This window comes from Girardinichthys multiradiatus, chromosome 1 (assembly GCF_021462225.1).
Source record: "Girardinichthys multiradiatus isolate DD_20200921_A chromosome 1, DD_fGirMul_XY1, whole genome shotgun sequence".
Classification (NCBI taxonomy): Eukaryota; Metazoa; Chordata; class Actinopteri; order Cyprinodontiformes; family Goodeidae; genus Girardinichthys; species Girardinichthys multiradiatus.
In genome coordinates, this window is record NC_061794.1 from 15,845,356 (window position 1) to 15,872,505 (window position 27,150).

A 27,150-nucleotide genomic window follows, 5' to 3' on the forward strand; every position below is an offset into this window, starting at 1 on the left:
ATAGATAGATAGATAGATAGATAGATAGATAGATAGATAGATAGATAGATAGATAGATAGATAGATAGATAGATAGATGATATCATTTTGGGAGTATGAATGGCACTAATAATAGGTAATTGGGAATGCACCGAATACACCAAAGAGTACCTCTCCAAGACTAAAGATGATCCACATATTGGCTCATTTTAAATGTTCTGATGCAGTTTATAATTGTATGTCCTTATTTTGGGAAAATAGACCATCGTGTTTATGATGAATATTTGGAGTGAGAAAACAATGAAATCAGACCTGAAACAGTGTGATACCAATTATTTACTGAAGATCTACTAATTGGACTTGAGATAAGTCTGTTTCAAATTGTCTTCAAAGATTACAAACTCACTTTTTTGCTAAACCCAAATGCTCCAGATCCTCAAAATGTTCTAACATCCACCTACAAGAGAATGCAGATAAAAACGTACAAAAAATTGCTTTCATGTATTTGTCTTTTATTTATTTTCCTGATTGAAATGGATTGTAAGGTCATAATTTGTCATTCATCACATTACATGGAATGATGCACCAGGTCTACTACACCCATTTACAGGAGGAATACACGGAAACATACACAAGGTTTTACAATAGGGAAACAGGAAGTTTAGCTCATTGCACTTACAACAGTGAATGGAACATTTGTTGTTGTTTTTAGGCTCTTTTTGTTTTTACTCTTTTCTTCAATCAGCTGGATTATTTTAAAGATTAATTCCCCCCCCAAAATGTTCAAGTTTATTTTTTTGACCTTCTCTGTTGCACAGTGGTCCACCCTAAACTTGAAAGTCAGAATATTTTTCATTTTTTTTTGTTTTAGATGTCATCTCGTTTAACAAACACAACATGTATAGAATCTCTACACAGACCAATATTTTTTTCCATATCCGAATACAATGATTTCTTTTCTTTTTTTTTTCATAGTATAATAATGACTTTTTTAACCGTCCGTACAAGCCAGCCACATACAAACACAATGTGGTTTGATTACTGCTCCTGTTTGTGGTTCAGTTTTTGTCGTTTTCATACACAAAGCACAAGTTTTGGCAGAGAGTTCAGGGCTTTCATAAGCTGCAGCAGGAGTCACTGTTTGCAGCACAAAGGCCTCTCTCGCACACCTCTTGTGCATATGTGTGTGGTGATTTGTTTGAAATTTACATGTTGTTGTACAGGACGTATCCCTCATGGCATTTACATATTTGCTTGTTCGGAGCTGACTCTGGTCGGTTCATATCTGCTATTTACACTGGAATAAAGATGGTAGGTGGGAGGTCAAAGGTCAGAGAGTTGGCTGGAGCAGTGGTTAGGTTTAAGGGGAAAATATTGGAGGTGTCCAGATCATGCACTTGTCACTTTACAGGTAAAAAATGATTTGAGGGTGACAAATGGACAATTGTCTCATGGCTTCTTCTTTACCTATAACCTCTTACCTATATGAAACATTTTCCATTTTCCTTATGCTGATATATATATATATATATATATATATATATATATATATATATATATTCTCTTTTTTAAAAACCTTCATCACATCCTGTCATACGCTGACCAACAGTAAGAGCAGTGGTGCGCAAGCTTTGCTCAGTGCGAGCAGTAAGATGCTACCTTTTTGGTTTTAAAACAAACACCCACAGCCTGGATTTCCCAAAAGCATTTTTTCAAGGTTTGCTAGTTAAAGTCAGAACAATCCAGTGTAAAGCTTTCTTTTAAAAGGTGCTTACAGATTCATGTCTGTAAATTATTTTTCTGTTGTAAGGTGATGAAAGAAATTCCATTTGGCAGATAAATGGAAACCTATAAACGTTTGCTGTTAAAACATTGGTGAAAAAACAGGCTGTAGTGCTTTTACTGTGGTCTGATAAGTCCAGTGCCCCCCTAGATACAGAAAGACACCATGCAGTGTGTGGACAGAGGTTTCATGACTGGCTGGAGGGCAGTAACAGGATGGCTTTCTTCGGTGAAGAGTATTGTAGTATAGAAGCCCTTACTGCTATGCATATTTAAGTCACCTTTATTGGCTGTATTCATGCAGGAGCAAAACCAAAAACAAAGAAAATAAATAAAACATTAATAGGAAGTGACATAATCTTATTTCTGCACAGTTCTTCTTAATAACTGTGTGCTTGTGGTTGTGTCATTCACACACAAGCTCACTGATTTCCTGCACCTGCATGAACACACTCACTGTCCTTTATTATCATCTGAATGTCTTCCATTGCAAGGCTGTATTTAGCTTGTGTGCTTTCCTGAGGCAGAAGTGATTAAGGATCATTTCATTGAGTGTTTTACTTTTTGTCTTTTTTGTTTTTACAAAATCCCAAAAGCATATGACACAAAATAGAGGACACTGGAGTTAAATTGGGTAAATCTTAATGTTCTCACGTACAATTTGTTCTAGTTTGACATCTAACTTTTAGCTTATGTTGTTTTCATTTAAGACACTGATCTAGAGGCAGTGTATATGTGATATAAACTGTTTGCATCATGTGCACTCGAACCAGAATAATTCAATTTCTGATCTTCCATCTTTATTTCATTCATCTCAGGTCAATAAAAGGCATGAACTGTAGATGTATACTTTGGAACAATGGTTAAATAACCTTTAAGCTTTAAACATTTTTAAATAAAATAAACTCTGTTTAGGCAGACTTTTCTATTCATGGTTTTTAACAATCTGATTATAATTATTGTGCAATAACATTAGCAATAGATCAGTCTTTATAAAGATAATTTTCATCATATATCTAGAGATTTCTTCATAAAGTTTGATCTTTTCAACATTTATTCCAGCTATCTTAATATCTCCTCTCAGTATGATAAAATAAATTCTTACATAAATTATATTTTAAATATTTCTAAAAAATATATAGACTATTTTTACATGGATAAACGACGTGTGAAGCTCAAATAAGGGTTAGAAAGAAGTTTGGAGGGATCATTTTATATTATGGATGTCTGAAACAGAGTTTTGGTCCCTTCTAGAGATAGAAGTCATTTAAGGATGTCAAATCCCGATTCACTACTTTATTAAAATGTATGTAATGTATAAGCAGAGAATAAAGACACATATTGTCAGCATTACATAGTCTTACATTAATGTTATGATCATGTCCCACTGAACTCATACAACAACAACTTTCTGGATTCTTAGGTGTCCATTTTTCTTCCTTATTTGTTCCAAACAGAGATTCCTCAGGTTGGACCTAATATGCTGCTCCACCTCAGGGTTAGCTAGGTTGAAAAAGCTACTATAATCTCCGGATAACACATCTAAAATGCACGTAGCTTTGTCAGTTGTTTATAAAGATATATCTGACTCAGCACATACAGGTACCATCTTTAGTAAACTCACATCTTGCTCCTGTTGATCATGTTTTTATATGGAGAAGTTTTGGTGAAGTGCTACGCTATTGCTAGCATGCTTACTCTTACTTTTGACATGTTGATTATTTGACTTACAAAGCATTTCAAAGTGATTCATATTAACATGGATAAGACTTACAGAAAAATATGTACTTCCTCTTCATTAAACTTAGCTTGAACATCTTAAAATGTATTCTGTAGTGTTTCAGCTGCTCTCTCCCCCCACATAACACAGACATACAGCAAAACGGTCTGTCTTTTACTGTAAATATTATTTTTAAGGGGTGAAAAATAAACAATTTGACCTATAATTAGTGAGATTTTTAAGCTGTGTGCATAAATATTGGCTGTCATTCTTAAAAAAGTTTCATGTGCAAAATGTGCACAGAATTGCTTGCTGGGTGTGTGGCAAAAGAAAATTGCAAACAATAGAAACAACATCATGTGTCAGGAGTTTAGTCAGGGACTTCAATACTGATCATTTATAAATGCTTTGATTGTCACCCAACTATTGAATTGTGACATCCTTTTAAAAGACACAAAAAAAAAACCGTTTTATTTAATAAGCTTCTTTTTATCCACATTCCCTTAGAGTGCTGCTACCAAAACGCTAACACATATTCGTAAACTGGCAAATGAATTTTGCTTTGTACATTTGCTATCTAGTGTACATTCCACAAGAACACCCGCCTCCAAACTCACTATTACACAAATATATTATAGACATTATAATTATTTATTTGCAGCTTTATTACATCTGAATTATTATTTCCGTTAATGTCAGTGTTCTTGATTAAAAAGATCGCTGGAGAAACATTTCCTGCACAATAAGATTATAACAGATTTGGTTTTTGGCAATTAAAATGGAGGGAAGCAGCCTATCATTTTAAACCCTGAGCAGCCCATCGCCTACGTCATATTAGTTTTAAATATGTAAATCTGTAGAAAGCTTTTCTGTTCAGTTCCTATAAACTAATCAAAGTGGCCAGTTTTTGGAAAGATGTGTTCATGACAACTTGGATAGTTCACTCTCAAAGCTAATATATATATGTAATGCAGCATTGTTGTTTACTAGGCAGCATTTTTGATCGATTACTGGTTAAAACTCTCACTTGTACCCATTTCACTACTGAAAATAGAAGAACGCTTCATGACATTTAAAACTTCCTAGCTGTTGTGAACATATCTTCCCATATCTTAAGAGAAGGGACATGTTTTTTAACAAATAAAACAAAGCAGACATGGTTTCTAACTGAGGAGTGATAAACAATGACTGTGACTTTTTCCAACATTATGTTTTACATGCCTTCGCCTCCTCAGGTGTTCGCTTTTTTCAAATAGGATTCATTGCATAGAACGACTCGGCTCCTCTGTCTGCGATGCTCTTTGTGGTTGAACTTGTGTCTGTTTTGTTTGCTCCTCCACATTAGATGATGTTTGCTAAATACTTGCATACTGAACCCCAAACACATACATACAAACATACGTACAAACATCAGGAACAGAACAATATAGAGGTGACTTTGAGGTTTCTCTGCGCCGGGCAGCATGCAAAGGTTCCCAGCAAGCATTCACAAAGACAATATACATCAAAAGTTGGTTGGTTTAGAGAAGGAGGAGGAGGAGGCCTTGCCCGGTCAGGCCTGGCAGGGTGCGTCATGAGTGCCAAACCGCAGATTCCCCACAATGCACTGCAGGAGCAACAGCAGGGCAAATACTGACCTGAGAATATTTCCAAGACGACTGACAGTCTGAGAGAAAAGATTTGTTTTTGTTGTTTTGGAGGGGGGTGTTGGGTTACACGTCTGAACTCCACCACGATAGAAAATAGGTTGTTAAAAAAAAAGGCGAGTGACTTTGTGACACAACTGAGTGTGTTATTTTTGGTTCCTCAGTCACATGACAGCAGATTATTATAGTAAGATCACTGACACCATTCCCAGTGTGCTTTCAGGTTCACATTTGACAGAGTGAAGACACATGCGGACACAGCTGTATAAGAAGTCCATCTTGGAGAGTCAGGAGAATCTCAAAACAAAACCCAAAACTCCCCCCGTCCCCAACTGTAGGGTGATGAAGAGTCCAGTTCTGCTGCTTTTCTGCACACCTCTGCTGCCCTGCAGTGCTCTCAAATCAGATTCCGGCTGAAGAAAGCAGCACATCAGTCCGATCCACCGATCTGCACGGAACTGGACTCCTGTCTCTTTGCTACGTTCATACAGCAGCAGTACAACGTGGTGCGTTTGAGTCACACTAAAGCAGAGCATTGGTGGTAAATCAGACAAACGAAGGCAACACATTTTTGCTAAATGACACAAAATTGTGCTATTTACTTTCTTACCTCTTACTCTATTGCTTTCTATTGCTTTATTGAGTCTAAGAATTGTCAAGGGAGAGGCTAGTTTAATGTAGCAAATCGCTACAAAATAAATTAAATCATATCACAAGAAAATATAAAAAAACAATGTAAAGGTAAAAAAATAGAAATTAACTCTCTGTGGCTGCTATTCTAGCTGATCTAACCACATAAAAATACACCACTTTTGATTTAAAATGAAACGTTCAAAAAAATTAAGGCGATATTGGTAAACTGCAACATAAAAACCAGGCAACTGACTTGAAGAAGAAAAAAAATGAGGAAACAAAAAAACTTATTAACTTAAAGCCAGAGTTTTGGAGCATTTTGGAGGTTCGCCACAGAAACTGATAATAAGTATTATCTTAATGGCTTTGAATGGGCTACAAAGTAACCCCACCACCTCATTAGCTTAACTCAGTCAAATAGCTTTCTTAAGAAAAACAACAATACTGGAAAAATAACTGTGGAAAATAAATAAAACACTTCTCTTATTACCATGGCCAAATCCTTGTGTGTTGCTTGAGTAACCTTTCTTTGCTATTATTTACGCCTTTTAGCTCAGATGTCTTTATGGCCTCAGTTACGTAACGATGAAACAGTGTAAGGTCTTGGAAATAAGGTTCCATGCATTCCCATGTTTTCTTTTTCTTTTTGTTTAAATCCACATTGCTCTTGTTTAAAGACATGGCAAGTTGTAGATCGTTTGCAGTGGGGGTGTGGAAAGAAAGAAGAGCCAGCATTCAAAAAACGCAAGAGGGGTGAGGAAGAAGGGCACAGTTCCCAATCTGGAATGTAGACAGAGAGAGAGAGAAAAATAAACGCCCAGCGGCATGCTCGGTCTGTGTTGGCCGCCGCCTCGTCATTGTCCGTTTCATTCATAGTGACGTTTCGATGATTTCCTAGTCAGTGTTCGATAGTCCAATGAGACGTCTTTAGAACGAGAAAAACCTGTGGAGCCTCTGTGGGTTTTTTAAATATTCTTTGCTAATTGTTTACTTTGAAAAGAGATAGATAAGAGGAGAGAGGTGACTTGTTGATATTACTCCTAGATAGAGCACGGGACTGTAAAACAGGCAAGCCTCTGCAGCTGTGGTGAAACTACCACCTCCCACAAGAAGTTGGAACAAGCGAAAGCAGCCATTGTCCACACCATGTTAATGTAACTGATATTTTAAATGCACATCGGGCTGGGGAGACCTCAGTATGCGCACACCTCACGCTGCTGGAATGGAGGATGATCAGGATCAAACAGCCGTTTCTTCTGCTGTCACCTTCAGCCCCCATCTGTTCCATTCTCATGTAGAGGTGTAAATGTTTGTAGCTGCTGCAGGTGTTTTCTCAGAAGCTGTGCGATAATGTGGTTCCTTCTGAAGCTGGATGTTGGCTTGGCCTTGGAATGATCTAAAAAGAAAAAAAAGGGGGATTTAGTATAAATACTGTACAAAACTTAAACTAACCAAGAACATTTTGATGATAAAAGGTCTCCATAGGTCCTCTAAAAAACAATAATCAGCCTGTTTATAATATCTAGAGTTAAGACTTTCAGATGGATGATCAACAAAATAAACATTTATTCTTGTACTAGTCCAAACCAGATAACTAATGAGAGCTGATGATAGATTGGGTCTAGATTAGAGATGCACTAAGAAAGAAATCAGCTTGTGACTGGAATCAGTTTTATCCTAAATAGTCCAGACTGGTGATTGGTCAGTGGCAAACTCAACAATTTAATCTTTTTTCATTCAGGAAAAACACTATGCAAGTACACTCTGGTAATGCTGAAACACTGCAACACGATCCCGTGTAGCTGTTGTTACTGATTGATGTTTGTGTTATGATTCTGGCACGTCTGCTCTACCCTGTCTCCCTGGCTGCAATCAGCAGATTATATGCACCTGGTGGCTGCTGCAGTGTAGTGCAATCTGTGGAATGCCAAGCACCTGTGTCTTCCCTTGATATATACTGACTCTGAAAAGCAGACGGTGCCAGATTTTTGAAAGCCATTGTGTGAGTAGATATCCAGCGTTCCTTCCTGTCTGATCATTGTTCTTGACCTTGCCTTGCCTTTTGGATTTATGCCTCTGCCTGCCCCTTGCCTGACGCCTCTTGTTCCGATCGTTGACCCTGTTTCTGTCCTTGGATTATTGAGCCAGCCTAGCCCTCGGATTATTCAGCCTGGAGTCACTTCTTACCTGTGCTGTGGAGATCACCGCCTGCCGCCCACTGAGGTTTCCCCTCTGGGTTTCAAGTTCCACTCAAGACAAAAGCAGGTTAGTGGCTTTTCTGATTCCTGCAAAATCTGGAGAGACTACAAGTCACTAATCCCTCTTTCTGCCTCAATGATTCCTGGAAGCTGTGAGGAGAGTTACCTGTGTGACGTTTTCCTGTGGCTGAATAAACCTTTTAAACTTTCAGTACTGTGTCTGGCTGAATCTTGGGTCCGCCTTTTTCTGATTCATAGCGGAAAAATCTGGCCAAAAATGGACCCATCGCCAGCACAACAGTGGCGTACCCACGTTGATGAGACCCTTTCCTGGTTGGGTTCTGGCATGGAGGAAATAATTTCCACATTACGTTCTGGCAATCTTGTCTTCGAGCCGCCACTGTCACAAAGAAACCACGCCCAAGGAACACGGACAACAGCAGAGGTAAGGAAGCCACGCCTCTCTCCACCTGAGATGTTCAGGGGAGACTCAGACCAATGTCGAGCTTTTCTAACTCAGTGTGAAATTCATTTTGAGCTTCAGCCATCATCCTTTCCCACTGAACGTTCCAAGGTGGCGTTTGTTATATCTCTGCTGGCAGGAAAGGCAAAGCAGTGGGGAACTGCTGAATGGCATAACAGGTCTGCATCTTGTAATCTTTACGAAACTTTTTCCAAGGAACTCATTCGAGCTTTTGACCCGGTCATTCCAAGTCGTGAGGCCGCAAGAGGATTATTGTCCCTCAAACAGGGTGATCAACCTGTCTCGACCTATATAATTGACTTTCATTTGTTGGCTGCAGAGAGCCGTTGGAATGAGGCAGCACAAATGGATGCATTCATGAAAGGATTAAACGAAGACATCAAGGATGAGCTAGCGACCCGTGACTATCCTTCTTCCCTGAAACAACTCGAGGATTTGGCTGCTCGCATTGATATTCGGCTGGCAGAGAGAAGGAGGGAGAAGCGACATGAGAAGGGTCGCTCATCATTAACTCAGGTTTCTGCACACCGGTATGAGAGAAGGAGTCGATCACCTCTCACTGAGGAAAATGATAATTGTGAGCCCATGCAATTGGGCAGAACCAAGATTACCCCTGAGGAGAAAGATCGTCGGAGAAGATTCAAGCTCTGTTTTTAGTGTGGAGAGAAGGGACATTTAGCACTCAGGTGTCCACTAAAAGGACAGGCTCAGCAGAGGAAGGGAGGTCTCTACTGAGCCGAAGTCAACTATCTGCCTCCTCCTTCTTGTTTCCTGTCCATTTTCAAACCTCTTCTTTGTCTCTCCAGGGGGCCGTTTATTGATTCAGGAGCAGATACTGAATTTATGGACGAAACATTTGCAAAGAAGAACGGCATAAAACTTATTCCGTCAGCTGACACAAGAAACGTGCTAGATTTGGATGGTCACAGCATGAACAATTCACATCTCAGGACGGAGGAGATTACCTTAACTGTTGGAGGTAATCATCATGAAAAAGTAACTTTCATGATCATTAATTCACCTGAACTTCCTGTGGTCCTAGGGGCCTCCTGGTTGCAGAAACACAACCCTCACATCGACTGGAAGAAAAAATAAGTTTTGGGTTGGTCTGAGTCATGTTCCGCTGACTCTTTTGTCTGCCGCTATGGAGGTCAGTGTGGAAAATGAGGTTGAGGAGACCTATCCGGATTTATCCAAGGTACCGCAAGAATACCATGATTTGAAGGAGGTTTTTAATAAAATCAAGGCCACAGCTCTGCCACCCCATAGACCGTATGATTGTGCTATTGAATTGCTTCCTGGCACATCACCCCCTAAAGGCAGAACTTATTCATTGTCTGGTCCAGAGCACAGGGCCATGAAGAGTTATGTTGATGAGGCATTAAAGGCAGGGCACATTCAACCCTCTTTCTCTCCTGCAGGTGCTGGTTTCTTTTTTGTTGGGAAGAAGGATGGTTCATTGAGCCCATGCATTGATTATAGAGGCCTTAATGAGATAACAGTTAAAAATAGATATCCCTTACCACTCATGAACACAGCTTTTGATCAGATCCAGGGAGCCAAGATATTTCCTAAGCTGGATCTAAGGAATGCATATCATCTGGTCCGAATCAGAGAAGGAGATGAGTGAAAAACGGCTTTCAACATGCCTACGGGCCATTATGAATACAAGGTCATGCCATTTGGACTTACTAATGCTCCTGCAGTTTTTCAGTCATTGGTCAATGACGTTCTAAGAGACATGGTGGGTCAATTCGTATTTGTTTATCTTGATGACATACTGATTTATTCTCAAGATCTGGAAACCCACAGAAAACATGTCAGAGCTGTTCTCCTGCGTCTTCTCCAAAACCAGTTGTTCGTCAAGGCAGAGAAATGTCTCAAGCACTGGGGTTGGAGCTGTATTAAGCCAAAGAGGTGAGGATGATTGTGTTCACCCATGTGCCTTCTTTTCAAGGACTCTGTCACAGGCTGAGTGGAATTACGACGTGGGAGACAGAGAGTTATTGGCTGTCAAGTTGGCGTTGACAAAGTGGAGACATTGGTTGGAGGGGACTAAGGAGCCGTTTATGGTGTGGACTGACCATAAGAACTTGGAGTACCTGAAATCAGCAAAACAGCTAAACCCCAGACAGGCTAAGTGGGCTTTGTTTTTTGGTCGTTTTAATTTCTCTCTATCTTACAGGCCAGGGAGTAAAAATGGCAAACCTGATGCCCTATCCCGGATTCAAGAGCCTGAAGAATCTCAGTCTGCGGGTGAAGAGGAGTTTATCCTTCCTGAAACCGTCAGGTTGTCTGTGTCCTGAGTGGAGGTGGAAAGGGAGGTCCAGGAAGCCATTAGAGATCTGCCTATCCCACCATCATGTCCACCTGACCGCTGTTTTGTCCCTGAACGCCTTGTGCTTAAGGTACTGGAGTCTTGTCATTGCTCTCATTTAGCTTGTCATCCAGGAATCAGCAGAACCATTCACACAGTTCGAACTCAGTTTTGGTGGCCATCGCTGGTCAAGGATGTCAAAGACTTTGTTGCCGAATGCACTCAATGTTGTCGAGCCAAGCCTTCTTGTCGCCCCCCTGCGGGGTTGTTGCACCCTTTGCCAATTCCCCCTCGCCCATGGTCACATATTGCGATGGATTTTGTGACAGGTCTACCGGTTTCTAATGGTCACTCTGTACTACTAACCATAATTGACAGATTTTCAAAGATGGTTCATCTGGTGCCGTTGGAGAAGCTTCCATATGCTAAGGAGATGGGTGAGATATTGACCCGAGAAGTTTTCAGGCTCCATGGAATCCCAAATGACATTGTTTCCGATAGAGGACCCCAATTTGTGTCACATTTCTGGAAGGAGTTTTGTTCTTTGTTGGGAATTTCTGTTAGTCTTTCCTCAGGGTTTCATCAGTCTGATGGCCAAACCGAGAGAGCCAACCAAGAAGCTGAAACCAAACTTCGTATCTTATGTGAGTCTGACCCGACTAAGTGGTCACAAAATTTGCGCTGGATTAAATACGCCATGAACTCTATGCAATCAAGTGCCACTGGTTTGTCCCCTTTTCAAGTTGTGTTTGGTTTCCAGCCACCCATGTTTTCAGTTCAGGAGAGAGAAGCTAATGTTCCGTCCGCCCAAGCGGCTTCCCTAAGGTGCCAAAGAATATGGAGAAAGGCCAGGAGATTGATGATCAGAATGTCACTGGTTCAGTCAAGAACAACCAACTGGAGACGGATCCCTGCCCCTAAGTACCAGGTGGGGCAGAAAGTTTGGCTCTCCGCCAAGGACCTCCCATTAAGGGTAGAATCCCGGAAATTGGCACCCCGATTTGTTGGACCTTTCCCAATCTCTAAGATCATCAACCCTGTCGCTGTACGACTGAGATTACCCAACTCCATGAGGATTCACCCACGTTCCACGTTTCTCAGGTCAAGCCCTTCGTGGAGCCCCGACATTTGATTCATTTTCTTACATAATTAAAAATCAAATGGAAGTTAGTCACTGATTTTCTTGCCATCTTTGACTGATTGTTTGATAAAATTGTCCCTGTTATGTGCTTAAACAGCTTAAAGCACAGAACAACCTGCCTTCATTTAATCATGCTGTATTATCAATGTCCTCTATCTGTTGATTACTACATAATTCCTTCCATTGCGCCTGATGCTTCCTTGGAATTAAAAAAGGTAATTACAGTTGAAAATACTGTGGCAATGTAGAATAGTTTCACAGATGAGCAGTACTTTAAAAACATATCTCCCATGTTAATGTAAGCATAAATCAGCTATGGTAAGCAAATAAACAAGGCCAGACAAACAAATGAGCCTGTTAGCCTGCTAATACAGCACCTATGAGGACATAATGTGAAGGATGCATGTTGTGGTGCCGCTTTAAATAACACAGGAGAATAGTTCCTTGGACACTCTGGCACTTCGGGTTTGCCTTGCAGCCCATAGGCTTAACATTTGCAAAGTAAATGGCATGGAGCCATTACTTGCTATCGCAGATATTCATTGTAAGTGATAAGCCACAAAGATGCTAACTTCACCTTTATGCAAGCCTCTTAGTATTAAAAGTAATCATTTGCACAGGCAATAAACTTATGTGGACACAGACAGTTTAGAAAAGTGTTTCAGGTGATGCACAAAAAGCCCAAAAGCACCAACCACTGAATTCTTTAAACCCTACATCAAACGCTGAATTGTTTCATGCATGTTGAGGTTCCAAGCATCTGCTTTGCAATTGAAAACATTTGGCATTATATGAGCCTTCAGTGGCATGTTTAAGGAAGATGAAAGCTGTGGTCTTGGATCAGGAGCAACAATTGATTTGCTTCTAATTCCGTTGATGCTCCAACTAATTTGTTTGCATGCAAAGTCATGCATAACTCTTTATATAATCAAGGCTGAGAGAAAAACAAAAGTAACCAACCACCTGATCCTGGATTTAGTTGAACAACAAATAATAATCTCTTCTATCTAAGCTCTGCTCAAAAATGCTTCAGAAGACATGATGCAATGTAGCAGAATTGCTAAAGGACTACATTAATCACCAGGCAGTTTTGTTAGAAAGACATTTTTTTTTTAAACTTTTTGTTGGGCCGCCAGCCATGGGTTGCAACATGGATGAGCATACCCTGGGAACTGTACATAAATGAAGGCCAGTATGAACTTTTCTACACCTTTCAAGAGTCAAAGCTGACTCCCCATGATGTCACTGTTTGAATACAAACGCTGTGTTCCAACATGGCGGCCTCTACCACACGGCTCTCAAGGAGACCAGGTGGAGGGACATAACGCACAAATGTCTTCTTGCTGGCAAGCAGACATAACTCTTTAACTTGGATCCAAACGTGACTACGATCATGCTGATCGTATGAACAAAGCTAAGTAATGATTTGGTGTTTGAGTACCCAGTATTCATTCATAAAAAGGGTGTAATAAGACAAGCGTGGGCTGACGTTTCTTTGGAGGCCTCCAGAAGCAGCCCTAATAGAAGTGGATTTTTCCCCACGGCCTAGAGAAGAAGACATTGAGCGAGAGCTGCCCCGCCGCACCGCTGCCACTGAAGTTGCCACAACGTGGCTCTGTTGTACAATTGAGTCCACTTGTGGATGACCGGGACGAACAACTTCGCTTCCCAAAACCTGCGCCCTTTGGGACCCCTTCTTTAGCATGGTTCATGTAAGAGGTGATGTTTGGGCAGAGAAGCTTAGTTTAGAATGAAATAATCTAAATAATGTTTGTTTCATGAGGATTGGTTTTTGTGTTGAGAAAACTCAGCTAAGTGCTAGCAGACTAGCAGCTAATGATGCGTTCAGTGTTGTGTTTTTAAATTGATGGTAGTTTAAAGGTACATTTTCGCTTTTAAAGGGATGATAACAAGCTTTAAGCTTCTTCGGTTAGCTGAAACCGCTATCGATTAAGGTAACACATGACTTATGACTGCCATCTTATGAGTCTATTAAGACTCATTTATCCAGAAAGGTATGGTTCTAATTCAAAAAATTTTTCCTTAAATATTATTTAATATTTCCTTAATAATATTTCCCTAAATATTATTGTATTAAATAAAGGCAGATAATTAAGCACAATTGAGAATTAGTCATGCAGAAGGTTGGTTTTATTCAGCATTCTTTAAAATATTATTTTATGAAAATAATGTTTTATCCGATCTTGCATTGTGAATGGTTGTTTGACGGTATACCAATTATTGGCTAAGTTAGTTCCAAGACTAACTTAACCTCATTTCCAGATTTTTCAAAAATAATCCTTGGGTCTTAAACATAAATAACATTGAATGGTAATGTTGCATCGCTTTATTGGTCGTGGTTTTTAACCATCTTTGATTCACTTGTTTATATTGTATACAGTTGGTCTTCCTTATTCTTTCACTTTGCTTGGTAGATTTGGTTGGATTGTTTTAGTATAGTAAAGAGGATGTTGACTGAAATATGTTTGACTTTGAGTTGATTTATTTATGTTAATACATTCTTCTATTTTAAGAAATTGTGTGTATCTGTTCCCTGTGTGTACAGAGTTTTGCTGTTCAATAATGTCAGAGCTCATTTCACCCTTTTCACTATTGTGCTAATACCACCGCATGATTGGGCTGATATTCACCAGACAACACTTAACAGACCGAATTACTATTTAATAAAATATTAAAATATTAATATTAAATAATATAATAATAATAATAATAATAATAATCACAACACTATTTAATCTTTGAGAAGAAAAAACTATTTAAAAAACTCAAGTCTAGTATTTCATCTCATGTTTTGCCCTTGTTGATTGTTGAAGATCTACAAGTAAATACTTACAATGCCTTGCAAAAGTTTTCACACCCTTTGAACCTTTTCACATGTCACATTACAATCACAAACTTCAATGTATGTTACTGAGATTTTATAGGCCTACACAGCATAATGCAGAACTGTGAACTAGATACATAACTTTTAAGGTATTTTTTTAACAAATACATTTAGAAAATTGTGGTGCGTTTGTATCCAGCACCTTTTTCTCAAACCCCAAATAAAATCCAGTTCAACCAATCTCCTTCAGAATAGTAAATAGAGTCTATCTGTGTGGAATTTAATCCCAGTATAAATCCAGTTGTTCTGTGAAGGCCTTAGCGGTTTGACAGAGAACATTGGTGAACAAACAGCATCATAAAGACCAGCTTCTTCCCTAGCTGGTCTTTATGATGCTGTTCAGTCACATCTGCTTCCCATGTCACTCCTCCACCATCCCAGTTGTTTAAAAGCCTTTCAGTTTCATTTCCTCCTTGGCCGATCGTTCTGGTGTCCATTGCTTGTATTCCTCCTGTGCTCCTTTCTCTGTTTGGCTATTATTCTAGTTTCATGCCCTCCAATTCCTTTAACAATAAATATTCTTCTGCAACATAAGATCTCAGGTCTCATCTCTGTGCTTGGGTTCAACTCCACCATAACAAAACATGACAGACCAAGGATCCACAGCTTAAGATTTCCCACTTAAAGGGGACATACCATGCTTTTAAATGCTTTTTTTTCCACCTAAAACCATTCAGTTGTGGTCTACATAAAGTAGAACTGCAAGGATGCTATGGTCTGAACTCCTTGTTATTGTAACTCCACAGGCCCCTCTTTTAGCTCTGTTCTGAGGTGCGTCTGAGAGCAACTTGTTTTGGTGCGGTCCCTTTAAATGCTGCTGAGGAGCTTCACACCCCGCCCTTCTCGATCTCAAGGGGTGCTCCACTTTAACCAGTTCGGCCATTTTTGTAGTTTGATAACAATTATCTAGCGCCGCAGAAACAAGACAAAAACGGCAAAAACAATGCAAACTGTTTCTTTTCAAAACACGAAATACAGTTATGTCCTCAAGGAGCTAATAGCAGCACACACGGCTAACATTAGCAGAAGGCATGATGCTACTGCTATCAAAACAGTGGCCAGGACGTCCAAGGGCGTAATTTGTGGGGTGGGGGTCACGGGGGGTTATGACCCCCAAAAATCTGATCAAGTCAATATGACCCTCCCAATATAATAACATCACTCCGATTAACAAATAAATAATGCATAAGTAACTTGTTGATTTTCTTTTATTTTCATTTGCCAGCAAAATAACATCATCATCTGGTAATGTAACCCCCCTCCTCCTCCCAAAAACCTGCTTTCTCCACCAAACATTCACTGTTTGTTGTACTTTTGATTCAGTCACTGGTGAGAGACAATGGAGCCTCAGATGTGGGAGAGAGAGTAAAATTAAAAAAAGTCATTAAAATAGATGAGAAAAGAAGCACATTTATTTGAGCCACAGTAAACATAGTTTCTCTGAGTTTAAGAACAACTTTAGTCGGATGGACTGAGCACAAAGTTTTTTCTAAATATCACAAAATGTGTCATTATCTGCTTCAGCCAAATGTTTTTTTCATCAGTTATAAACTGTTAATCTTCATCCTTCACTTAAACTACTAACGAAAAGCTAAAACCAAGTCTAATTATTGTGAAGCTTTTGAAATGCCACAATGCAGCATTCATGAATATGAAGGTGCCCTAAAACTGGGCACCTTCAACTGCAGAGTAAATACAAAGAAAACAGGAAAGTTAGGTAAATCACAGTAAAAGCATTAGAATGACCTTCTAAAACAGGAACGCAAAATTAGCCTGACTCCTTTTACAAAAGTAAATGATTCAATAAATAAACAACTAGGCAGAGAACTTAACCCCCTCAATGCTAGACCCAAAGTTACGCCCTTGAGGACGTCATACCAACACACAATAAATTCATGTCTACAATAAAGTTTGTTGTCATTTTAGCATTATTTGTAGCTTATCACACTGTCGTTTGTATAGACAGAAAGAACTGACCCCTTAATAAGATGAAGTCTTTCAGCAAATCCTTCTTGATACTGGTGCTTGCTGAATTACTTGTCCTTGGAGTGTGTCAGTACATTGTCATGAAAATTTTTATTTAACCACTTCGAAGAGGTTCTGATGCTGGAGGTCTAATGAATTGTGTAGGTGAATACACCCTACAACAGAACCGAACATATCCTCTTTCAGCGTAGGCATACTTGCTCTTGGGCGATAAAATCACAGGGAGAAATAAAAATGGCGGATATGCGAAATCAATCAGCCAGAAGTGCTTAGTGACCTTATTTAGCTGTTCCTAAGCAAATACTGTGAAAACAGTTAGAAAAATTTAATAGAGAGAAACAGAGAAAACTGAACGGACTGAGAAAATATGACCCAAACAGAATATGAAGATATCTCCGCAACACCTGGAGAGACTAAATACAACTTTTCTGCACTTCTACAGACTAGAAGTGCAGGGGCTAGAGGTACACAACTAAATATATGTAAAGGCTAAAAATGTGGATTTTGCATGATATTTAGTGAACACAGCAAAACATGTAGACAAAGGTGTTCAGTTTAGAGGAAACGTTTTGGCCTACTTGTAGTAGAATAGCAACCCTTGCACATCATCCTAAACACACCATCCACATGTTGAAACATGGTGTTGGCAGCATCATGTTTTGGGGATGTTTTTCAGCAGCAGGGACAAGGTAGCTGGTCAGAGTTGACCAAGTGAGGAGTACAAACACAAGTGTGTCTTTTCTGCAGTCAAGGATGGTGGTGGGAGTGTCATGGTTTGAGGCTGTGGGGGGCTACAATTCAAGGAGGGAACCATGAATGCCAACATGTACTGTGACATGCTGAACCACAGCATGATCCTCTCCCTATGGAAAATGGGCCACAGGACAGTATTCCAGTAATGATAAAGACTCCAAATACACCTCCAAGACGACCACTGTCTTGCTAAATAAACTTAGGGTAAAGGCACAGGACTGGCCCAGCATATCTCCAGACCTAAACCTTGTTGAGCATCTGTGGGGCATCCTTAAACAGAAGATGGAGGAACGCAAGGTCTCTAACATCCACCACATGGGAAGCTCTATTGAACTCTATGCCCAAGAGAGATAAGGCAGTGCTGTAAAATAATGGTGGCCACACAAAATATTTACACTTTAGGACCAGTTTGGACCTTTTCAATTAAGGGTGTATTCACTTTTGTTGCCAGTGGTTTAGACATTAATGGCTCTGTTATCAGCTATTTTGAAGGGACAGGAAATTTACACCATTCTACAACCTGTACACTGACTACTTTACATTGTATTGAAGTGGCATACGTTCAGTGTCTTCCCATGAAAAGATATAATAAAAGATTTACAAAAATGTGAGGGGTGTACTCACTTTTGTGAGATACTGGTAGTTTTATCAAACTTTTAGAGTTACATTTGTAAGACATATTGACAACCATGTGTCGTTTTTATGACATTTATGCAATACGTTTTATTGGTCTATTACACTAAACCCAGATGAAAGACATTGACGTTTGAGGTTGTAACAAAATATAAACCAGTTAATGGGAATAAATAGTTTAGCAAGGTGCTAAATATCTACTGTTTTATTCACTCTGTCCTGGTTCCCATCAGGACCTTTACTAAAGCTCATCATAAAATGGATTTATGCATCTTTGCAGAACCACTGCCTTCCTACTCAGTGTGTGACCCAGGTTTAACATCTCCAAACATGCGTTGTATCACAAAACTCAGTTTGCTTCACTGAACACAGGACCCCAGAGGGCTTGTACACAACATGCACAGGGACATGTACAGTGATGCACATAAGCATGTATGAATTCAAACACACAAACAAACTGGCTCTGATAGTTGGATGCATAGGGTCCCATATTTGAACATGTGAGCAGGTCTGAGCTCAGGAAAAACGGAAGAAAATATGTCCTTTTCATTTTTGAAAATATATTTGCAGACTTCTGATCTGAACATCTTGAAACACTTTTGGGGCTGAAGTGGAACAGTGAGTCGGGCCATCAGAAGCCAACCTACTTTTTTTTGACTGAATGGAAGCAAACACCTACAGCTAGTTTGTCTAAGGAACATCCTCCAGAGAAACACTGGGATGAGATTTAACATACAGATAAGATCTCTCTATAATGTAAATAAATATAAGATAATGAAGCCAGCAAAAGTGAAAAGGTACTGGATATTTTTGGGGAGAGAATAACATGAACACAAACCTTACAGTATTTAGGGGGAACAACACAAGACATCCCACAAAAAAAATATAGTGAGACTCTTGTGAAAAAGAGTCTAAAAGCATGAGAGGTGGAGGAAAAAAAAAAAAATGTGTGAAAGCTGCATTAGTGTGTGGGAGAATTGACAGTAGGAGAGATCCTGCTGCAACAGCAGCTACATAAGGCAGTCAGTCGCTGCATGGCTGCACAGAACAGAAACATGCTCAATGCAACACTGTGTTAACACTATGAATTAAGTAGGCAACTTCAAGGCCTGTCCTTCATTTAGTGCTGCATAAAAGGCTTCAGAAGCCACTGTCATCACAGATGAGGAATGCAGTAATGTCTGCTTCTTTTTCTTATGGGCGCAAGATAGAACATGCTGTCATGTCTAAATAAAGGAGCCTGCAGAGCTTTCTATTTGACCAGAATGGCTGAAATGTAAAAAAACAAGACTGTCACAAATTGTTGATTTGTTTTGAAATATCAGTCTGTCCGCCTGTACGTATGTCTGTGTCTGGTTTAGGTATATAAACCAGATATTAACATCCACTGTATAAAAAGACAAAAATATTTTGTTCTCACTGCTTGACATTAAGTCAAACTAAAGCTTCCCTGTGTTAGCTCAGTTAGAATTATCAAATTTAATTCTATTTGCTAAATGCAAGAAAAAAAAAGAAATAATGCATTTAATTCTTTTAAAGTTTCTTCAGCTTACATACATTTTCTTTGTATTTGGCAGAATTTTTAATGATGGGTCTAACCTTTGGGGTATCCTTTCTCAAGCTTTTCACAACAGTTTGCTGAAAATTTGGCCATCATTCCTCCACCTGACAGAACTAGTGTAACTGAGTGAGGTATGTCCACAAATTTTCTATGGGACCGTGATCAGCGCTTTGTGATGGGCTCTTCACTGTCATTGTCCATTTACAAAACCAATTTGTTCCCAAGTTTTAACTTCCAGACTAATGTCTTGAAAAGTTGCTTCAATACTTCCCCATATCGTTTTTATTCCTCATGATGTCATCTATTTTGCACTAGTCCCTTCTGTAGCAAAACACCCACATCCTCCCGGTGACCCCAAGAGGTCACCTGCAAACTGCAATTTGTCTTTTTCTGGTGCATTTGGAGTAATAGCTTTGTCTCTCTGTCTTTCAGCCCGTTATTACATTTCACTGTGGGTAATGACACTCCAGTTTCTCTCAGCATCTTCATAAGGTGTTTTGCGTTGGCTCTTTATGCACACATTTACCGCCTGAAACGTTTCAGCTTCTGGGACATAAAACATGTCCTGCTTCTGCACAATAGTAGTAGTTAATAAAGTGTAGTGACAGTTTTGATTACTAGTTTCTGCTGTTTCCCCTTATAATCATAATGAATGGATTTATCTTGGTGTTGATGCTTAATGAATTCTAATTCTGAGGATTATACAGAAATCTTCCTCTTTATTTGTGATGGTAAATGGACTGAACTTATATAGCACCTTTCCAGTCATACTGACCGCTCAAAGCGCTTTACACTAGAGCCACATTCACCCAATCGCACTCACTAACGCTCAAACATTCATACACCGATACGCAGATTGGTAGGCAACTTGAGGTTAAGTGCCTTGCCCAGGGGCACATCGATATATTCAGGAGGAAATGGGATCGAACCCACAACCTTCTGTTTGCAAGACGACTGCTCTTCCTACTGAAGGTTGTAACGGCTATCCATCTGGTGATTGCTATCATCGGCTGGATAAGGAAAAAATATTCATCTGTCAGGTAGATTGTTTTAAGAATTGTGAGACAGACTGGTTTATGTATGTTAATATACAGGTACATCTACAAAAATTACAATCTTGTGTCTTCTGGACATCAGTCCAGTTAGCAGTCTTCCCCATGATTGTGTAGCCTGCTGACCCAGACTGAGACCATTTGGAGGCGCAGGAAACCTTTGCAAGTGTTTTGGGTTAATAAGCTAATTAGGCTGTGACATTGTGAGTTTCCAAAATTTAATTTTTCACAATATTCACATTTTCTGAGACACTAAATTTTGCAGTTTCATTATCTGTAAGCCATGATCATTAAATTTCAATAAATAAAGGCTTAATTTAATATTTCACTGAATGATATAGTAGATTATCATGCAGGCTAACTATTAAGTAAAATTGTAAGACAAAATCAAGGTCACAAAGTTTGGATATCTACAGCTTAAAATATCTTTGAGAGATATGGCTTGTCAGAGAGATCAGAATGTTCTCTCTGCCTTTGTGAGCTCAGATCTGAGACATGAAGCATCTAGAGGATTCCAGTCTGTTTTGGCTGCAGAAAGAGGCAGAAGTCTTTTTCCCCTTATATTTGTAAACTCACAACTGGGGCTTGAATTGCAAGCAGTATTAGTGTCTCACAAAAGGTAACGTCATGTTTAACTTGGCTTTGAGGATTCAGTATCTTTGGAAAACTAAATAAATTCACCAAACATCTATAAATCTTTCTTATTTAGCATTTAAAAGAATTGCATATTATGAACCCAGAGTGGGTTTGTAAAGTCTATACAATCCTGTGAGTTTTGGATGTACAAAAAGACCAAAATAAATAATTTCAGAACTTGTCCCACCATTAATGTGACATAGAACATCTACAGCCTAATTTAAAAACTATATAATTTAGGGGAAAAAAATAAAATAATTAAATTATGTTGTTGCTTAGCGTGCATAACCTTTAACTGGGGATGGGATGTGTTCAGATTTAACAGCCGTGTTCAAACTCATGTGAAATCAGAGTCAGTGCACTCCTGCTATCACTGATTAACTATCTGATTAACCACAACAAGTAAAGCTTTTCAGCTCTTTATGCAGGCTTCTCTATCATGTTCTCAGTCTTGTCTCACAGGCAAGAGCATGGTCAAGAGAGCTTCCAAAGCATCAGAGGGTATCAGTCAGAAGGAGGGTATGAAAGAATTTTCATGGTACTAGACCCACTATGGAGTTAACTGGGCGTCCCTCCAAAAAAATGAAAAGAAGAGACATGAAACAACAAGAAAAATGATCAGAGATGCTGTTAAAAGGCCTACAGGAAAACTAATGGACCTGCAGGAATTCCTGCCAGGTACTGATTGAGAAATACATGTGACTTAGCGAATGTGGGTATGGGATGACTGGTGGTCTTGCAATCCAAAAGCAGTGGGTTTGACTCCAGCTTCCTCCTGTCTCTTAACGCCAAGTTGCCTATGTACTCATTGGCGTATTGAGGTATGAACATATGCATGTTTGTGAGTGCAAGTGGATGAATGTGGCTCTAATGTAAAAGTGCTTGGAGTCACTAGAAATCGCTATATAAATTAGCACATTTTACAGGAGTCTTCTGTATTCTTCATACGTTTGGGCTATGGGGTACAGTGGCAAAACAGAAGACTTTTGTCACAAACAAAACATCCAAGCCTGGATACATTTTACAAAAACATATTTAAAGTCTGTGCAAAAGCATGACGGAAAATATGTATGATGTGATGAAACCAGGGTGTGTTTTATGTCTATAAAAGACATGCTTGGCATAAAACCAACACTGCACAACGCTCAAAAAACAACATACGCATGGGGAAGAATGGTGATGGCAGCATCATGCTTTTATTCAACTGGGGTCTTAGTTAATAGAGAGGGAATTACCACTCAGTGCTAGTAATAAACATTCAGGCTTCTAACTAAAATGTCTTTGAGATTTGGAGCAGTTTTGCAAAGACACGTGGGTAAATATCACCAGTCAAGATGTACCAAGCAAAAGACTCTAACTCAAAGCAACTGACTGCTATAATTAAATCAGCAAAAGGTGGTTGTTTTTCAGTTGAGTTGTAAAGGGCTTATCTCAAATTAAATGTGAAAAGGTTCTGAAATGATTAATTAATTGTCTCATTTTTAATCACAAAAAGCAGCCATTTTACCAGTGATGTTCAGACAGTTTATATCCACTGACAGACACTATTAAAAAAAGCCAATGCATACCTAATAGAATGAAACTGATTTTTTACTCAAAAATACATCTTCCACAATGTAATGCATTAAATCTAAATGTAGATTAATTGGAAACTGTCAGCTCAATCTGTCTTCTCCAACAATGTGCCTCTGATATTGATGTGATCATGAATCCACAGATTCCCATCCATCCATCCATCCATCCATCCATCCATCCATCCATCCATCCATCCATCCATCCATTCCTCCATTTTCTATACCCGGTTCTTCCAGACTGGGTTGCAGGAGAGCTGGTTGCTATCTCTAGTGGTCTACAGGCGAGAGGCGGGGTACACCCTGGAGAGGTCGCCAGTCCATGGCAGTCCACAGACCCCTATTCAACATATTTATTTATTTTCAGTTTGCTAAGAAAATGAAAAAGTCTTTCATAAGTCAATAATTTAAACATTGGTTGTTTTCGCCAAAATGATGCGGCTCTGGAGTGGGATTGCACTTTTATGCAACCATAACTTTTGTCAGATGAATATGTACTCTTTCAGAGCCAGAAATGCTAACTAACTGAGCCAACAAATAAGTTATCAAAACCATTTACCATAACTGGTGTTTAAAAAGCCACAGAAAACATCAAGACCTTTTACACTCTACATTATACAGTGCTGTAGATTGGCATTTGGACCTCACTGATCCTAAAGTAATTTAAGCAAAAACTATTTTTACATTTTCATTTGTGAAACCTTTGATTTTAATGCATCCAGAACTGTCCATAAACCATATGTTGAGTGTAGGTGAACAGAAAGCCTTCCTAGATCTGAAGTACTGGTGCTTTTTGAAGACATTTCAACGTTTAAAGAAGACATCTTCAAAAGTATCATCAAGGTTTACTTTAAGTAACAAAAAATATTGTTGATAAGTTAAATACATTTAGATAATGCTTCCTTAAAAAAATACGGTTATATTTAAAAGTTTACTGAGGAGCATCGTTGCTGTTAACCCCACAGAGGTTTTGTATAAGTTAAGTGCTTTCTGGGGCACAATTATATGATAAGAGGACAACCTCAATCATTATTAGACAACTATATGGTCGTTATCAGCTGTTATCGCTCTAATAATATGGTTTTAATTTGATAGTAATCTGCTGCATGTCTTGTGGGTCAAACTGCAACATCTAATAGATCAGATGAAAAAGATACCAACCCTAATCGCAGATGATCATAACACAAACCATATTACGTAGGCGAAATGATGTAATTATGGGAACAAATGTAATATCTGAGCTGATGTTGGCAGGTGAAACATTTAATCTGAAATTAAATTATTTGGTTGCTTAAACTAAAGGAACATGAAACAAATCAAAAGAAATTGAAAAAATGTGTCCTATGTCGACACATGACCAAAAGCTCATCTACAACTCACATCCATAATGATAAGAATAAAACAATACAAACTTTGGTTGAGCCAATAAAACTTCCAAAAGGTGTGGGAAAAGAGTGCCACGAAAACGTTTGTCCTCTTTCAGATGTCTTCTGTTTTTTGATTTTTGGTCAAACTGAAATGTTTCAGATTATCAAACAAATTGTAATATGGGATAAAGATAACCTTAGTAATTACCAAAAGCAGTTTTCAAAACAGGATATCATTCATTGAGGAAAAAACGCTAAGATCAATGAGGCTCAAATACCAAATACAATGTTAGAATGAGTACATGTATTAGTGTTAAAAATGGTTAAATATTAATGTTAAAACTGTACTTTAACCTGTATGATAAAGGAGAGATATTAAACCTGGTTCTGCTATGATAAGCCCAAATCACCCCACAACAACCATGTTCATCCTGATCATCTACTGTATATTATGGCGAGATGTCTCTAGTTTGGTCTTATCTGTCCAGAGGACATCATTCCAAAGGTCATGTGGTTCATTCAGAAGCAGGTCTGCAAACCTAACTTTTGCGGGTGGAACGTCACTGGGAGGATTGGCAGCTGTCCTAAATGTTTTCCACTTGTAAATAATTGTCTCCCTGTGGAATGATGGTTTGAAAATAGCCTTACGGCCATTCCTAGATTGAACGTAACAATTGATTCTCAATGTTCAAGCAAGACTTTTCAACTTGGGATTTGATTTTCCTGAATAAATAATGACAGTGTGGAATTTGTTGGGTATGTTGATTAGATTTGAATGCTTTCATACATGAACCCCTATTGAAAGAGTATTTTTCCTATGACTGTGAATGTGAAAACTGCATTGTAACTATATACAATTACAAAAAAATGAACAACAAAAGGATGTTGACTCAAAAAACAGTTGAATATCAGTTTCAATCAATTCCTAAATTAAAATTGTGTATCTGAAACATAAGTACTAACCAGTGCGCTCCGTCCTCTCAGCCGCCATCCTCTCTCTCCTTCCTTTCTCTTTTTATGGGAAAACAAAAGCAGGGGAGACTTCACAGGTTTTTCTGGTACGGGGCCTCATACCTTCATTTTTGACATTCTTCATAGTCCTGCAAATACATTGTTATTATTATTTAAAAAAATACTGTTTATAAGTGGGGCAATGCAGAATCATTGCCATAAAACAAATTTAACACATAAGATATGCTAATGTAGATTTTATCTGTCAGTGTTTGAGCTCAGCTGATTAATGTTGTCAGGGTATAGCTGCTAATGTTTAAGCATTTAGAGCCTGTAAATCTTTTAAAGCTTCAAGTCTCAAATGTAATTCTTAAAGTTTGAAACCCTCATCATCAAAGCCCTTAACCTGCTGCGATAGTACACAGTCTGTTTGGTGGAGGCAGGGTGTCATGGCAGAGACAAGTTCTTACTGTCAGTGCTAAAACTCACCCTGCAAATGGAGAGCAGTCAAGACCAAAAATAACACTGAGGGAGAGAAACAAACATACAGAGACACACTGCTCACAGACTGGGTAAACCACTTTCATCGCCCGCTTTTTTACTGCCAGCAATAGTCAACACACACACAGCAGCTAGGTCCATTAAATGTATTTTTAAATCTGATGCTCACCGAAGAAACATTTTTACAGTTCTTCTCAGAAATCATTGACCAGAAATCGTGCTGCTCTCTGATGCTGTATGACCACCAGAAAAAGTTTTATTTTCCTTTTATTTTCATTTATAGTTTATTTCTGGACTGATAATTTTCATTCTGGTTTCTGTAGAGCTCAGTGTACTGAAACAGTTCTCAGCGTCTTCAGTGACAAATTGATGGGTGGCTAAGCAGAAGAAGGATTTCCTTCTTTCATCTCTGGATTATTGTCAAAATTAGAAATATCCTATCCAGGAGTGACGCTGAAAAACTAGTCCATGCATTTGTTCCTTCACTGCTGGACTATTGTAATTCTTTATTTTCATGATGTCCACAAAATGCAGTAAAAAGCCTTCAGCTGATCCTAAACACTGCAGCAAGTGTTCAGATCATATAGAGATCATATTTCTCCTATTTTAGCTTACCTTCATTGGCTCCCTGTTAAATCCAGAATATACTGTAATTTAAAGCTCTCCTCACATATAAAGCCCTTAATTATCTAGCTCCATCATACATCAGAGATATTCCTAACAGAGCACTTGGTTCTCAGACTGCAGGTTCACTGGTGGCTCCTAGAGTTTCTAAAAGTAGAATAGGAGGCAGATCTTTTAGTCATCAAGCTCCTCTCGTGTCTGTAAAATTTATTATTTTCTGTAGTTGCTTTCAAGTTTAAGTATTCCTCCACTTTCCTTGCTTATAGTGTGCCACAGGGTTCTTTTTTAGGGTGTCTACTGTTTCTGTCTTATCTGCTCCCCCCTTCAGCTCAAAGATACTTATATGCCAATTGATGCTCAGTTGTATAACTCACTTAAACCCCAAGAGATGTCTAAGTTGCAGTTCTGGATGGCTGGGAACTTCCTACAAGTGAATGTGCCCCAGACAAACTTATAACTTAGGTCATGGACTCTCTTTGTTCCCTAGCAATGTACACTAAACTTCTCTTAGGAACTTCAGTGCATCTTTGATATTGGTACATGTCAGATCGCCTGCTGTGGTCATCTTAGAAATACTGTCATGCTGAGTTGCACTGGCTCCTTATTTCTAGATCTATAGATCCTGGTTTTGCTTGGAAAAGCACCAGCTTTAAAAAAAAAAAGACCCCACCAAGTCTGATCTTTTCAAACATGCTCTTACATAATCTCCT

The 27,150-nt window shown here is 38.9% G+C and overlaps 1 protein-coding gene across 2 annotated transcripts in view; it reads right to left on the bottom strand.

The window, feature by feature from the left end:
• Nucleotides 1-470: 470 nt before the first annotated feature.
• The window catches only part of bsna (bassoon presynaptic cytomatrix protein a), a 177,465-nt gene continuing 150,785 nt past the window's right edge, over nucleotides 471-27,150 (bottom strand). For both annotated transcript variants that reach the window (XM_047363456.1, XM_047363447.1), the window contains 2 exons: nucleotides 25,328-25,464; nucleotides 471-7,156 (listed from right to left, as the gene is read on the bottom strand). The gene's annotated coding sequence lies outside the window, so the exon portion shown is untranslated. The remainder of the gene's footprint in view (nucleotides 7,157-25,327; nucleotides 25,465-27,150) is intronic.